Here is an 11,231-nt window from a genome sequence, read left to right as displayed (position 1 = left end):
TACCTTAACTTATGGCAGCAGTTAGGAGTGGCTTAAGAGGTAAGATGAGCATCCAACATGACTCACCAGAAGCTCTACCGACCCTGGTTTTACCTGTTTCAGCAGTTTGGTGACATTGGTAGAGTCTTGAAATACATCAGCAGCAGACATGGATGTAAAGCGATGGACAACTTTATTTTTATGTGCTATCACCACCATCAGGTGATCAATCAATGTGCACCACTTGCAAGCAGGATAGCCTCAAATTTACTACCTGATTTGCCATTCACTGAAGTATTTTTAACCTTTTCACGTCAACTTGCTCTGAAATAAATAGAGGCTGAATGTACACTTCTGTTAAGATGAGTCTTTTGTGAAAGGCTGTGGCTGATTGCCATAAGGCGCTGCAAAACCAAATCTTTTTCTCTGCGTAGTAATAACAAGATGCCTTTAATTTGGCCAAGACTTGATTTTAATAACTTGTCTGCTAAGTAAATTCAGTTCAGATTTAAAAAAAAAAAAGTCTTTCTTTTTCCATGAGTTCTGTGATAACTTGTTAGAGTAACTCTTAACAGTTCCTACTGTAATTGTGTAAAGCTTGGTTGTTCATCACAGATGTGATAATGTCACAGACTTGGACCACCCCGTCAGCTTGTCAGTTTTAAAATATTACTCCTGGAATAATGAAAAATTGCCAGCTTCTCAGTATGGCTTTTTGATTTATGGGCAGTTCCTCAGAGATTGATTAGTTGTTTTGTTTTGTTACCTGGAATGAATGATGAATATTTTTAAAAATACTTAATGTTGGATCCAGCGCAAATGAGATAATTTTACAGTGACTTGTTTAGTTGTTTCCAGAATAATTGGACATTATTACCTGCCCACCATGCGTGAACTATAGGTCTCTGGAGGGGCTAAATAGCTTCAGTTGACGTTTCCTTAATATTTCAATGTAGTTCATCTGCACCGTTCATACAGAAGCTTTTACCAGATGGTTAACCAGCCCTGTAATGACATTTCACATTTCCCGTCTATTACTCACTAATGGAAAATGATACAAATTGATTCGCTGTTCAGCTTAACTTATGACTGACTCACTTGTGTACCTGTACTAAAGAATCGTGGCCAAGTGTCCCAGTGAGGTTAAACTGAAAGGGAGTTTGCTATTACCTTGAGTGGGATCAGTACTGACATCTACAATATTGAAGCAAACAACTCGCCCTCTTTTTTATGGTTTAAGAACAAACTGGGCTTTATAAGGCTTTTGCTGAGATGGTTTGGCAAATAAGACAGCTGGGTATCACCCTGAGAGTGATTTTTAAAAAAATTCATGGTGAATTTGATTTGAAACTGCTTTTAAACCTCTGGCTCTGCAGGTGGAGAACAAGTAGTAGTAGGTAATGGCGAGGCCACAAATAGCTGACCTTCGTTTCTGAAAAATGTACTATTTGTTCAATTCTTGAACATCAGGGCACCTCTCTCCACTCTCCTTTGGCTTTCCTGACAGCATCCGTGTTGTTTCAGCCACTGCAAGGCAGCCTCCTGGAAAGCAAGAGCCTCCTCGGGGCATTGCCCGCAGCAGGGAGGCACCACCGCTCTCTGTACCCTCAGCTGCTGGGAGACAGCCGGGAACAGAGGTCATGAGAGAGCCTTTAGTGCTTTTGGGGCAGGGGGGTGGTGAGGACAACACACAATCCAAACTTATCTTTGTGTCCGCTGGGCAGCATTTAGGCAGGGTTTTTTTCACAGTTTATTTTTACTGGAGAGTTTCATTCTGCTGCTTTTACTAATGGACCTTTTGGATACACAGTGTCCTTGTGTCTGATAACCTATCGGTATTTTATTTGTCACCAAAGATCTTCAGCATGGATCAGGTAGCGGGAAAATGGTGCTTTTGAGAAGACATTCAGCAAACTGCTGTTTCAAAACATAATCTTGCCTGTGTGCTGTCAGAAGTTGCACGCCAGGAGCTGGATCTGTAGGCAAACAAAAAGACTGTTTTCTTTTCCTGCCATTCTTGTTATTCTCCTTTGAATCTGCACTCGTCTATCTTCCTTTTCTGTCTCTATGCCATTTCCAGTTTGACGTTGTTTTCTCATCTCTGGGCTGTTCACATTGGTTGAAGGCTCGTATACCCATGTTTGTTCTATACCAGTCTACTTTTGCAAATTCTTGTCTTTCCTATTTGACCTCCATTCCTTGGCAAAGTGAAGAAAGATGCTATTGCAGCGATCAGTAGCCTTTGATCTGTTGGTCACAGCTCTGAGGACTGGCTAGTGGAAAGGAACCTGGGCTGGACCCCTGGGATCACAGAGCCTAATCTCCCACAGCTACAAACAAGCACAAAATAGACACTTGGTCTGGAGAGCCAAAAATAATTACTGCAAGCCCCAAAATGCTTTTCAGGACCCTTTAGCAAACTTTGTATGTAAATACAAGAGACCTGTAGCAACTTCAGGTATTACAGTGTGTCCCAAGAAGAGAATGAGGACATCACCAATGGCTCAAGACATTGCTTTAAGTGAAAAAATTTCCATAGTCTGAAGAAGTGGACCATATATTGAGCTGGTGAGGGAGAGAACTCTACAGGAGGAAGCCTTCCTCACTTTCTGGAGCTTGTCCAAATTGCTGGGTTGTCTCCAGAGCTCTCCACTTTTTAGTAACCTGATCCTACAGAAACCTTTTGTTCTAACATTTCTTCCCTGGCTAATGTCTGCTTTGCAATGTGGCTACTTGACATGTGGATTACACTTCTATCCAGTTTTCTTTCTTTGCTCATTAAGCATCTGGCCTCATAGAGTTTTCTTGACTTGAATCTTTGGGATCTTGCTGAACACAGCTATCTGTAGTAGTCTTCATGATAAATGTATATGCTGGGAAATCATTCTGTTGTGATGGCAAGGAAATGCGTGTGGGATAACTGCTGCTTACTATTTGAATTGTGCTACTTTATTGTTTCCGTCTGTGTTATCTCCATCCCTGTCTTCTCATTGTAGGCTCTTTGGGCCATGACTACCTACTTATTGTGTGTACTTTACCAAATGCCTCATTGGAGTCTCTAAGTGCTGCTGAAGTCTGTTATGAATATTTGACATGGTAGAAAGCAAAGAGAGGAGAAGATCATATTCAGAGTTGCACCATATTATTTTGATGTCAGAAAATCAAACTGAAAGACCCTTTTTCCACTTATCTGTAAAAAAAAAAAAAAAAGCTCATTTTTATTCATAAAAGAGGCTGCTTCTTTAGCTGGAAAGAATTTTTCCCCTCTCACTAGGAATATAAATAATTCTCGAGAAGAGAACAGAGAAGCCACATTAATCATGTATGGATGGATATATTTTATTTCAAAATTATTTTCTTAAATCTAAAAAACATTCATGACTGTCTTATTCAAGTACAGTAGTTTTCATAATATAGTGGACATATATAAGTATTTATTTCTTTCCTTAGAGACTTGGGTTTTAAAACATTTTTCTTTTTAATATCCAAAATTCATGTAAGGTTTAGGATTGACTTAGGTTGAAGCCATAATTCTTAAAACGCTTGTGCATATGCTTGACTTCAGGAATGTAAGTCTCTTTCAGTTCAATAGAACAACTTTGTCTAAGTTATATGCTTAAAGAAGATCAAAGCCTGAACCTAACTTTCCAAATAGAAGTTACAAACATTAGTTATAATGATCTAAGCCATGAAAAAAAAAAATAGCCTTATTAAGAGGGACTGTAGTTTCAAACAAATAAGACAGGATAAACTGTAGGTGAGAGGTGGAGCCCAGATCCGTGCTGGTCCTGTGAGTTATCCCTGCACGAAAACCAGCTTTTGCAGAAGAAGTGGGAGGCAAAGCAAGGCAATGGAAACCAAGAGAGATGGCAGAGAATGGAAAAAAGCTGAGCTCGGTGAGGCTCAGAGTGTTTCCAACTCTTTCAAGTGAGTTTTAGGCTGTAAAAAGAGGTAGAGAACCACTGCTACATATAACACTCCTGACTGCTAGTTCCTTTGCAAGCCCAACTTTGCTGTGCTCGTAAAAGCTTCAGCAAAGATCCCGTTGCACACACAGAGAAGTGCTGGTAAAAATTTATTTTGACTTGAGAAAATTGCAAGGGCTTGATAGCCATCGTTTGGAGACGCACAGTGTCCTTGCTGTCTTTACCCACTCTGTAGTGTAGCTCCAAGCAAAGCAGGACGGCTGTAGAGCCTCTGTGTAGCTCTGCGGTGAGCAGGCGGGAGGTTTCCAGAGGCACAGAAGAGGATTAAGCAGACAATTACCGTTGGACGCCCCTGGTAGAGAGGCATCCTTTCCTCTTTGTGTCGGTCAGAATTTTTTCCATCTGCCTTTTCCACAGTGACGGCACATTGAGGTTATCGGAGAGTTCATGTGGCTGCTAAAGAAGTTTAGGGCTGATTTAAGGGAGGGGGGGTGCTGGAAACTTTGAAAAAAATTAATTTCCTGTGGAAATATGTTTTGTGTCTTGGTGAAATACCAGGACCTGAACATGCTTCTGGTTTTAATAAAAATGTTTAGGGCTTGGTTTTTGTTTTTGTCAGTTGAAGAAAATTCAACCATCTCCACTACAAAGCATCTTCTCCATATGAGAGAGCAGATGGAAAGTTTGGTTTCCCAGATGGTGTCCAGGGATTTTGCAGTAATGGATGGTCATTTTAACTGCTCTCCCGTGGAGATCTGAGCCGTAGACAAAGGAGGGAAAGCAAGGCTCCAGAAGCAGCTACTGAGCACTGTGCGTGGTGGTGGAAATGGGGAGGCTCCGGAGATACAGCCGGAAGGAAGAGTCACTGGATGTGGCTGAGGGAGACAGGCGAAGGCTGGAGGAAGAGGAAAAGGGAGTATCTCTCAAATCATGCGGCAGCAGGAAGAGTATCTGAAGGAGCAGAGATGAGACCACACAGACCAACAGATACTCTATAGGATGCCAGTGACATCCTGGAATAGTGGCACTCACCCAAAAAAGTGTTCTCATATTTGTCTTATTACTGTAGCCTTTATCGCTAACTCTGTCCACATATATTTCAGTCTGTGGAGAGAGAGACCATTATTATAATATATCCTCAAAGCACAGCAGTAAATATTTTCTCTACAGGCTTTATAATGCACACAGAGCCTTGGATGATGTGCGGATTTGCCATTTTCTTGCAGGGGGCTCCCTGGGATGGGCTTTTTGTCAGCTCTTGCCCCACCACCACTGCCCCGAATTGCATTTATTTAGGCACCCAAACTACCAAAACCCCTTTTTTTCCTAGACGTTTGCAATGCAGGGTGGCTGGTGAAAGATTTTTAATGCTACAAGACATGCAGTGCTGTACCCAACAGGAGTACTGATATCTTGGTCCTTTATTAGAAACAACCAAATAAAACTTGATGAAAAATGTATTCAGTTTATTAGCTTTCCTAGTTCCTGAATGCCTATTAGCAATTTGCAATTACTTAACACTGACTTGTTCTAATTTACTCAATAAATATTTCAGTATTTCTTGCAGTCATGGGATTTCTTGAAGAGTTTGCTATAGACTTTCAGTACTTCATATTCAAAATTTGAACATGTTCTGTAGCACTTATATTAATGTATATTCTCTGTTTTCTGTTTGGGGTGGTGAATGAAGAATCTGAAGCCTCTGAAGTTTTTTTTTCCCCAAGTAAAGAATTTTTTTTTCCTTTTTTTAAGAATAAGTAGCAAAAAAACTGAGATAGGCATGTACTAATCTAGACCTAAAAATTAAAAGAACAAACTATTTCCTTCTACACCTTTCAGAGATTTAGTTACAAAAGTCACTGTAACATTTGTTGGCTAAAAGCATGGGGTTTCAGGACATTTACAGGGAAAAAGAGCGTGGTAAGAATAATCACATTGTTTCAGGCTTGTCCCTGCCCTGGTTGAGACGCATAACTTTGAAAATCCTGCTGTTGGCTATGCAAGTTATGGAACATCATCTCCAGGATGGAAGCTCGAATGTGCAAAGCAGATTTTCAGCTGGTGTGAACTGTCATGGTGCCAGTGAAATAAATAAAGTTTTGACAGCCCGTATTAGCTGAGTTCGAACTTCTATTTTGAGGTATAAAATTTGGGAATGCCAAAGAGCAGAAGTCAGGAAGATGATGGAATCTGTTTACAGCAACTTGTTGCAAAATTCATCCGGGCTCAGAAATAGATGCTTTCTATTTTTAAATTGTGGTAGTACGCAAAAACTCAGACAGACCAAGGTCCCTCTTTCTACCCTGTATCTGTAGTTTCTCAAAGAGACAGCCTTTGCCCCAAAGAGTGTGCAGTCTAAATATAAGACAAAAGATGGGAAAGATACAGACACATAGCGAAGCACAGTGATTTCCCCCCTTTTTTTGCAGCAGATCAGCATCAACACCAAAAGTGGAACCTGGTCTTTAGGCTGCTGGTGCGCTCACATGTCATGCTGTGGACTAAGGTTGTGTACTGCCAATGCCAGCTTCAAAGCCATATAAATGAAAAAATGCTCAGATAGTTGTATTTTAGATCATTTACATAATTAAAATGACATTATCTGGGGACCTGAGGGAACAGAGAATCAAAATTATATGCCTGAAGGATGGTTTTGTTTTGCTTTATTACTGCAGTGTTTAATAATTCTGGAAATACAGGTTAATGCATTGTGAACATGTTCAGATCCCAAAGTGGTAGAATTGTATTTTAAATGTTGCAAAATGAGAAAGATGTATTTGGTGTTGAAATATGAAGAGAGGAAAAAATCTCTGACTTCCAGTCCTCAAAGTAAGGTGAGATAATTTTACTAACTGGAGGGGTAGGTCCCCGATAAATGATTCCTGCTGGTATTCTGCCAGGAGTTTCCTTCCCTGATGTGGAAGCAGTCTCACAACACACTCACCAGCGTCATTGATGCGACAATATGTATTTGTTCTTCAAAGCCATTTTGGTTTTCACTCCTTATTGGCAAGCTGAGAGAAATTCTTGAAAACACACATACACACATCCCCACGCACACACCCCTAAATAAATTGTAACCGTCTGAATAATCTCTTGTGGAATTTCTATGTCAGAGCAGACCAGTGGTCCTCCTTGTCCATATCCATCCTGAGAGTGGTCAGGGGCCAACAGCATGAAGGAGTTGCGAAATACCCTAGCTCAAGCTGTTGATGTAATAACAGCTCCTTATTACTTAAACCTTGGCTTATGTCCTGACATACAAGGCTTTATATACCTTCCAAAATATGCAAGTCCTCACCAATGTACCTCTGACTGTTTTTATTATTCATGTAAATCACAGGTGACATGCTGAAGGAAAAAAAAATGAGCAACTCTAAATGATAAACAAGTTTGGAACTGAAAAGAGGGTGAATGAATGAAAAGCCTTCTGGCCCAGGGCAGCGTAGGGACTGTTCTGCAAGTTGCTGATTTTTTCCTGAAACAATGAAGTGTATCATTATGAAGGGAAGAAGCTAAAAAGAATACAGGAAAGAAAGTGGTTTTTATGAAGTATAAAGAATGGCAGGTAACTATATTTTGACACTGTGTTTTATTATAGTAGAAATTATCCTATCAATCACATTAGTTCTTACAAAAGTTCATCACTGTAATACCACTACTGTATTTTTTATCACAAGGAGCAGACCAATCAATGTGTTAAACAGCTATTTCGATAGTTTTCAAAAGTTTTTGAGTTTTTTTAATCCTAAAAAAGGGAAAGTGCTGCTGTCCCAAAAATATCTAAGATTTGTTAATGGTAAAAAATGGGATAAATGGTAAAGTTACTGCATTCATCAGTCAACCACCCCAAAACATTTGCAACTGATTATATATTTCAAAACTTGGCTGGGAGTTGTGAGATTCCTTGTAAGCAACTTGCTGTATTGTGCCAAATGTAGAAAAAATTGAAGGTACTTCTGAAACATGTGCTGAGAAAAATACTTTATTGTTGTTGGTGGTTTTGTTGTTGTTATCGTTGTAATAATAATAATAATAATAATAATAATAATAATAATAATAATACAGAGGTACGGGAATAGGTTTCAACTAAGTAATAAGCCATCCAAGGAAGACTGCAAAGTTACAAAAACTAAGACCATAATAAAAATATCTCATGTATGCACCATTTCCTATTTTATTGTCTACAAGTTGCTGTTAAACCATACTCAGGTTGTGTCTCTTCCTGCTCTTGCTGGAATATTTATCACAAGAATGAGGTGCCAGAACCTGAAGGAGGTCCTAGGTTGTCCTAGGAGAGAGAATAGTCAGTTGGGGTTTATTGCAAGACTCTCCACAAATGGTGGTCTTCGAGTTAAACACATTTTTCTTCCTCCTCTTTCCTTTTTGTGACTCATGTCTGGTATGTCTTGGCTTCCTGAAAAGGTTTGCTACCCCACACATTGGACATCACTCATCCCTTTCCCCACTCAATTGCACCTTCTTTCTCCTTCCTTCCCCTCACTATTGCTCTTTCAAGAATGTCAGACTCCCATCCAGACTTTGTACCATAAGCACTTTTTTCTTCCTGATGGTTGGTTGTGCCCTGCTGCATTGCCGCCAGCGATGGAAGGAGAAAGCTGACCTCCTTGGACGGCAGCCGTGTGGATGTCTCACTGCAGCATTTCTTGGTCACTGGGATCTGGGATGTTGCTGTTTTCTGTCTGTTGTTCTTCAGTGGAGGAAAGTTGTAAATTACTGGTACTTTTTAGGCTGCACCCTTCCTATCCTGTGCTGTTCATAAATTTTGCTGCCATATCTAGTCCAAGAGGGTGGGAGTGAGCTTGGGACATACTTCACAATTACAGTTGTAACGAATATTTCAAGTAATATGCACAAGATCATCTGTGTATTGGAAATATGTAGGATTTGCATGTGCAGTTGTGTCCGGGTAATTATGGCTCAACTTTTGTTACCCGTGATGCAGATTTTTTTCATATAATTCTCTATGTCAGATGCATTTTTTTAAAACTCAGGGCAAGACTTCGTCTATTCCTGTCTTCTTTATATAGATGTCATTAGATTGGTATTCTGACCCTGTGGTAATCTATTATCACTTTTTTTTGTTTTGTTCCCCTCTGCTCAGGTACTCCTTCTACATTAAAGGGCTCTCCAAACGCCTACTTGTTATCTATTACTTCTGGTTCCAATCAAATCCCCATTACAGCCAATATAAGTATTTTCAGTAATATCAGAACGCTTGGAATTGAGCCCCAATTGAAAAAGAAGCAGACATTAGTGAGCTAAAAACTAAGTTAAATGTTGGCTCATGGAAGTCACAGTTTTACTGCAAGAACAACCCAGAAAGAACGGGTTTGTAGCTCTCAGCTCCTTAGCTTTTTGTGCTGCAGTAGTCATGCCACCTCTTTGGGGTTGGGTTTTTTTAAATGAGTATTTTACATTCCCCTCCATGTTGGGCAGCTGGTTTTACTTGAAACTTCACCCAATTGTGGTCATACCTTCATACCACTCTCATCTTATTTGGAGGAGCAAGTGTAAACAGCAAGCTGGAGACCTGGTGTGTAGTCCTTTTACACTGTATAGTTTCTACCACTGTACAGCTACAATCTGACCCCTATTTTTAAGCTAAGTCACTGGCTCGCCTTGAGGGAGGGAAACTGCAGAGAAAAGAAATGGTTCGCACTGCAGCCATACCCGGGAAGCTCAAGTCCAGGCAGAGCTAGCTTACTCATAATACGTGAACTGAACTCGTGTGCCAGCTTTTGCATGGACCATGCAGACATGTTGCCTCACTGAGTTCATTAGCCATTAATAAGCCAAAAATTAACAGGTCCAGATGCAGCACAAGGCCATCATCTACATTAAAATGAAAAAGTGTAGGCAAAAATAGTCTGGAAAGTAATGAAGAGGAAGCTGTTTCTGAGGAAACCTTTGCTCCTGCTTAGGGCTAACTGATGTGTCAAAGATTTCTCCACGTCCCTCCATGCTGAATTCTGCAGTGCTCGTTGAAACTAGTTTAAATTAGTAGTTAAAATTATGGAGACCTCACAAGTCACATTTAAAATGAGGAGAACATATTGGGCAATGTTACTTTTAAAAAAAAATTACTAAGAGAAAACATGTCCGATTTCTAAAACCCACTCAAACTGAACTTAATACCTGGATCATGACAACTAGAAACTAGTAACACATATCTTATATCCTGTCTCTAAGAGACCTTGGTTTAGACAATACATAATACATGCTATTGCATATGTTGAATAGCTTCCTATTCTTGGTTGTTATGTCTTTAAGGCAGTTCAGCAGCAAAAATGCAGATAAATGCAATTTAATCAAAGTACCTATTGGCTACAACAGAGAGAAACAGAAACAGATGCTTCCAGATTCCTCATATGTATTCTGTGAGTTTTTTTCTTGCACTGCATCTTATAGGTACTGAACTTGAGGAAGAGGATATGGAACATAAGGCTATCATTCTTACTAACATGATTACAAAAATCTTATTGTATTAGCAGCATTCCAGTTTTACTTACAGAGTGCTTAACTGAATTAGTAAATTTTATTTTCATGTGAGATACTATCATTATTTAACTCTGTAATTTACTATGAAATCCTTATTGCTTTGTCACAGAAGTTTTATGATCATTTTTCTTAATGATAGGAGTTGCCTTTGCACCAAGGGAGGGGTTTTTTTATTTAATCATGGTCTTAAGAGATTTGAAACTTCAGGGATTAATAAAGTATCCCCAAAATCATAAAGCAAATCACAGCATACCAAATCATTTCTCCTTTGAGACCATTGCCAAACATTTTCTGTGGTGTTCCAGTGAAACTGGACACTTCCAGCCCAATGGCTAGTAAAGTCAGCAAAGAAAAGAAAAGAGAGTGACTATGTGACCAAACTTTTATTTTCAGCACATAGCTGGAATTTCAGCCTCTCTGCACAAGTCCTTGCCATTACAATTTATTAGATGTTTTATGTAGCAGATTTTATTGAATGATTTAGGTAGTCTTGACTTGATCCTTTCCAAATGTGTTCAACAGTATTCTGCTACATGCGAAAGCGTTTTTATATTCTCACTTTCATGTAACTAAATCTCTGAAATCTAGATAAAGTTACCCTCCTGCTGCATATACTCTTTTACTTTCAGAATTAATTTGGAAAGCCCTGTATGGCCTGGCCTCTGCAGTTCTTTCCAGAAGATTTAGGATTATAAATTAGATTGTCTGACATGCATCAGCATTTCGAGCCGGAAGGCATGTGTCTGCCAGCAGGAAGAAGAGGGGCATTGGAACCACCAAGCTGAGTAAGAGCTATTAAGCTCC

Source organism: Harpia harpyja, chromosome 8 (assembly GCF_026419915.1).
Source record: "Harpia harpyja isolate bHarHar1 chromosome 8, bHarHar1 primary haplotype, whole genome shotgun sequence".
NCBI lineage: Eukaryota > Metazoa > Chordata > Aves > Accipitriformes > Accipitridae > Harpia > Harpia harpyja.
Note: the sequence above shows the minus strand (reverse complement) of the source record.